Raw genomic sequence first — 6,421 nt, 5'->3', positions numbered from 1 at the left:
CCTGTTGCTTTGCTCTGAGCCTGGATGAGTTTTCCCATTTGTCCTTCTATGGCTTTCTTCTAGGGCAGGTGTGTGTCTTTTCCTTTATTCGGCCGATATGGAGTCTTATTTCCTCTTTCAAACATTCTGAGAAGCTATTGCCAGGCCACAAAAAGTAAGATAAAATTTTCATCCCATATTCTCCCCTCACAGATCTCCTGCCCTGAAAAACTCTTTACTGAACAAAATGGAACAATGATTGCTGAAAGAGCATTATCACACTAGTCATAACAGCAGAGAGGAACAAGTAGAAGAATCATTATCTGCGTGTCACCAGTATCAATCGACCTACTGCTTCCATGTTTAAATGGGACAACTAATAGATGTTTTTTCTAGCTGCCAGTGGCTCACACCAGCAATGCTAGCTACTCAGGAGACTGAGGTCTGAAGATTGTGGTTCAAAGAGAGCCCAGGATAGAAAGTTCATGAGATTCTTACCTCCAATTAACTACCAAATAGCTGAAAGTGGTACTGTGGCTCAAGGGGTAGAGTTCGAACCTTGAGCAAAACAACTCAGGGACAGCATGTGGGCTAAAGAAACAGCATACAGACAAAGATATATGCTTCTAGATTTCCTGACCATGTTCTTTTTCATAAGATGAAGATTTTGTAAGTCAAATAGTCTTGATGCCAATTAATAGCTATGCTGTCTTGGGCTTGTAATCCTCAACTTCATCTTCCTTGACTGTACAATGAAGAAATTTTGCAAAACTGGTGCAGTGGGCGAATCCAGTCATAATGTATGTGTGTGAAAATGTAACCAGGGAAGATGGCGGAGGAGAAGCTGGAATCTGAACAAGCTCCCGCATAGAAAGCAGTTTTAGAGTTCCAGTGAACAGTCCTAAGCAGAGAATCACACCAAATGTGCCATCACAGGACAGTTAGACAAGAGAGGGGAAGCCAAGGCAAAAAGACACATCTGAGCGCCTGAAAGCAGCCGCCGCGGCGGCGGCGGCAAAGTCACGGCAGAGAACACAGCCACCGGGGCCATAACTGAGTGCTCACACAGAGAGTCCAGGACGAAGAAGCCAGACACAGCGGGCGAGCGGATTCTACTCAACACCAACAAGAACCGACAAGGAGCGGACATCTTCATCCTGCAGTTCGCAGACCAGAGACGACCCAGGATCCAAGACTCGACATGAGTAGAAGCCTGATGTCCTCACTCCTTCTCGGGGAGCAGAGGAGGGAAGGCCACCCCTCCACCCCCAGCACCGGTGATCTCCATCTTGGATACCGACAAAGCTCGGAGGAGCTGCCAGCTCCAACCCAGGCCTTGGAATAAAACGAGTCATTTAGCAGGTCACAAGAACTTAACGGCGGTGAAGTCACCTGCCAGACTCGGCTCCATCCAGGGAAAAGTCACCAAGCTCAGGCACCAGCCATTGGAGTGGCTTTCCTCACTGGGTAACCAGAGCCAGAGGCTGCCCCTCCCTCTAGCAGCCTCAACAATCAATTGAAAAACAGAAACCCTGAGAATGGCTCCAGGCTGGGCTCTGTGAGTTTTTTTTTTTTTTTCACAAAATAACCCCAGGAAAAAGCTACTGATTGCTGAAAGGCCTCAACTCTACCCAGAAACTAGCCTTACCACTGCATCCCCCTCTTTTGTGATTCTCAAAGCAGATCACCCTCCCAGTAAACTAATCAGGGAGGGGGATCTCAAAATCTTGAGTAAAGCAGAGCATTTTTCTGCCTGTTCAAACAAAGTGACTTAAGAAACCAATCAAGCCACAGGACCTCAAGCTGACCAGAGACTCCAACAAGTGGCTGTTTACAGACAAAAGAGAGATACAGGATTCTTCCCACCCTTCCCAAAAAATCAAAAAAAAATCAAAGAACTTTTTTTTTTCTTCTCTTCCTCTTCCTTTCTTTTTTTTAATCTCTTTTTTTTCTTTTTTTGGTACCATACATATATATATATATATATATATATATATATATATATATAATTTTTTTCCTTTTCTAAAATTTGTATTAATCTTTAATTTTGGCCTTTTTTGAAAAAATAATTGTTTTCCAGTAACTTTATTTTTTCCTCTTATAATTTTTATTTTAGGAATACATGAATGTGCGTTTTCATTTCTTTTCTTGTCTTCTTTCTCTTTTTCTTTCTTTCTTAACTATCTTTTTGTTTTTTTTGTCTAGCTCTACTGAACTTCTGATCTTTTTCTCTCCCTTTCTAATCCTTTTCACCTTTTCCTCTCCTTTGATCTTCTGTATGTGACTTAACTCTTGTCCTGCATATCCTCAGATAAACCCATAGTTAACTAGTAGACCCTATCCCCCATTGTGTACACACTTAATCCACAAATTTGTTACTCAATTCAAAACCTCTGAGACTTAAATTCCTTAATAGCAGTACTACCTCTTCATACCTATATAATATTTTAAGCATTTTCTAAAGTTTTTCAAGTCTCCTCTATGTCCCTAACCTTCTATTAATATACTCACATTCCTTTCTAAATAGATGGTCTTTTAATCACCATAATAATATTAATATTTACGTTTCTATTTTTCTCTGGTCTCTTTTCATTTCTCTTTCACTTTCTTCCTTTTCTATCTCTCTCTCTACTTGCATCCTACCCAACCTATTTCCTGCATTGAGATTAGGACATAGTTAACTCTCACTGTGCCTCCCCACACCAATATATTCCTATTTTTGACCCACATCTCTCCCTAACCCTAAAAATTTCTGGTTTTCCAAATTCTTATCTGCGGTTCGAAACCCATTAACATATAGTTGTTTGATGTTGAATAGATGTATCTGTTGAACTAGATTGTATCTGTAGACTATTGACTGTATAAATGCAAACGTTGGTTGATGGTTGCCTTAAGATAGTGTTCTAGCACAAAACTGGTGCTATTTTCATCTCAAATGGGCAGAGTAAGCCCGAAAAACACAAGAAAAATGGCAAATCCGGGTATCTCAATTTCCAATCTTGATAATCAGGGGTCAGATCAGATAATGAACAACCCAGAAGAGAGTTCCCAAATAGCCCTACAAACACTGGTGGCAAACACGATAAATGAGAAGTTTGACAACTTACAAAGAATGCTGTATGAGCGTAATAGGGAGAGAGAGGAGGCATCCCAAAAGTTTATACAGGAATATCATAAGCATGAGGAAACTACTCAAAAACTGATACAGGATTTGCGTGAACAACTTGAGAATGCTCAAAGAGAAAAGGAGGAATGGCGTGAGTAGGCTGAGAACACTCAAAGAGAATTGCAGGAATCCCATGAACGGGAAGAAAGAGAACTGCAGGAATCCCACAGACGGGAGGAAGCTAATCAAAGTGTAATTCAGGAATTGAGAGACCAGGTAGAGAATACACAAAGATCACTAAAGGCATTCATGGAATCCATTAACAAAGAGCTGAAGGAAGTCAGGGAGACCCAAAGTCATGGAAACCAACAGAAGGAATGGGAGTCCAAAGAAACCATAACTAATCAACTAAGTGATTTGAGAACAAAAACTGAACACCAAATTTAGGAAGTCAAGAAATTCATACAAGATCTAAAACAGAGCTTCAACAAAGAACTTGAAGCCATCAAAGCTGACCAATTAGAAGGAAAAAAGATAAAAAACAAAGTAGAGAGTCTTGACAGCAGGTTAGACCATGCAGAAGATCGAATCTCAGGGATTGAAGACAGCCTAGATATTATAGAGAAAGAATATACAACCATCCAAGACAAGTCCAAGAAATATGATAGATCAATCCAACATCTGGAAGACACCATCAGAAGGCCTGATCTAAGGAAAATGGGTGTAGAGGAGCACTTAGAAACAGAAGTTAATGGTCTAGAAAATTTGTTTAACAGGATTCTAGCAGAGAACTTTCCAAACATACAGAAAGATAGGCCTATTCAGATACAAGAAGCTTTTAGAACCCCAAATAGACCAGACCAGAATAGGACATCACACCTTCACATTATAATCCACACAGGATCAACTCAGACCAAGGAAAAGATCCTTAAAGCTGTCAAGGAGAAAAGGGTAATCACCTATAAAGGGAAACCAATTAGAATCACCTCAGATTTCTCAGCAGAGACAATCAAAGCAAGAAAAGGCTGGAATGACGTATGCCATGCCCTAAAAACAAACAACTATCAACCAACAATACTGTAACCAGCTAAACTCTCCTTCATAACTGAAGGCCAAATAAAAACCTTCCATAGCAAAGAAAAATTGAAACAATACATCACCAAACCAGCCCTACAAAAGATTATTAAAGATGTCCTACAAATAGAAAACCAACAAGACCGCAACAAAGGCCAAGAAACTGCACCCAAACTGAGAATCCAAGAACCATAGGAAGAACCCAGTTTTCGCAGCCCCCAAGAAGGTGGATAACATGGCAGGAACTCCCAAATAACTCTCAGTCCTAACTCTTAACGTCAGTGGACTGAACTCTCCAATTAAGGGACATAGACTGTCTAGTTGGATTAAAAAACAAGACCCTTCTATCTGCTGCCTGCAGGAGTCATATCTTGCCCGTAAAAACAAACACATTTTCAATGTTAAAGGCTGGAACAAAATCTACCAAGCAAACGGCCCCCATAAACAGGCGGGAGTTGCAATCCTATTATCAGATAAAATAGACTTCAAATTAAAATTCATGAGAAGAGATGAAGAAGGTCGCTAAATACTAATTAAAGTATCTCTCCTTCAGGAGGATATTACAATTCTAAATATCTATTCGCCAAACAATGGAACACCCAAATTTATCCAAGAAACACTACTTTCCCTAAAATCCCATATAGATCCAAAGACATTAATTGTTGGGGATTTTAACACACCACTCTCCCCACTAGATAGATCAACTCGGCAAAAACTCAACAGAGAAACCGCAGATCTAAACAGCTGCATAGATCAAATAGACTTAACAGACATCTACCGAACATTTCACCCAGCAGCATCAGAATACACGTTTTTCTCAGCAGCACATAGAACGTTTTCTAAAATAGACCACATTTTAGGCCACAAAGCAAAGTTGTCTACATTCAGAAACATTGAAGTTATACCTTGCATTCTCTCCGACCACAAGGGAATAAAATTAGGACTCAACACCAAAAGCCACCAAAGTAGTCCGGTATCTCATGGAGGCTGAACAACACACTGCTGAATCAAGAGTGGGTCATGGAAGAGATTAGAAAGGAAATTCAAATGTTCATGCTTTTCAACAAAAATGAACACACAAATTACTAGCTCCTCTGGGACACAGCAAAGGTAGTACTCAGAGGCAAGTTTATAGCTCTGATCTCCTACATCTACAAATTGGAGAGATCTGAAACTAGCAATTTAATGACACATCTAAACCTCCTTGAAAAAGACCAGCAAGATAAGCCCCAATCCACTAGATGCAAAGCAATAATCAAAATTAAATCAGAATTAAATGAATTACAATCCAAAAAAACTATAGAAAGAATCAACAAAACAAAGAGTTGGTTCTTCGAAAAACTTAACCAAATTGACAGATCCTTAGCAAATCTTATCAGAAAAAGGAGAGAACACACCCAAATTAATAAACTCAGAGATGAGAATGGAAACATCACCACGGAAACAACCAAGATTCAGAACATTATAAGGGAATACTTCTCAAACTTTAAGCTAATAAGTTTGAGAACTTGACAGAAATGGACCTTTTCCTCGCAAATATTGACATGCCAAAACTAAAACAAGATGAGTTAAACCAGCTCAACAGGCCCATATCAAGCATTGAAATAGAAACAGCAATAAGAGACCTCCCAGCTAAGAAAAGTCCAGGACCAGATGGTTTTACAGAGGAATTTTACAAGGCCTTCAAAGCAGAGCTCAAACCAATACTCCTCCAACTCTTCAATGAAATTGAAAGACAAAGGTCACTACCGAACACATTCTATGAAGCCATCATAACCCTCATCCCAAAACCAGGCAGGGACTCCTCAAAGAAAGAGAAGTATAGACCCATCACTTTGATAAACATTGATGCAAAACTTCTCAACAAAATTTTGGCCAATCGACTTCAACAATTCATCCAAAAACTCATACACCATGATCAAACAGGATTCATTTCAGGGATGCAAAGCTGGTTCAATATATGCAAATCAGTTAATATTATTCATCACATCAACAGGAGAAAGAATAAGAACCACATGGTTATTTCAATAGATACAGAAAAAGCAGTCTACAAGATCCAACACCCCTTTTTGATGAAGGTTTTGGAAAAATTAGGAATCCATGGAACATTCCTCAATACAATAAAGGCTGTATATGACAAACCTACAGTCAGCATTATACACAATGGTGAAAAACTAAAGCCATTTCCTCAAAACTCAGGAACAAGACAAGGATGCCCACTCTCTCCACTTCTCTTCAATCTAGTATTAGAATGCCTTGCTA

Source organism: Dipodomys merriami, unplaced genomic scaffold (assembly GCF_024711535.1).
Source record: "Dipodomys merriami isolate MVZ:Mamm:240054 unplaced genomic scaffold, mDipMer1.0.p SCAF_468, whole genome shotgun sequence".
Lineage (NCBI taxonomy): Eukaryota > Metazoa > Chordata > Mammalia > Rodentia > Heteromyidae > Dipodomys > Dipodomys merriami.
The sequence above is the reverse complement of the archived record's forward strand: the minus strand, read 5'-3'. Positions refer to the sequence as shown.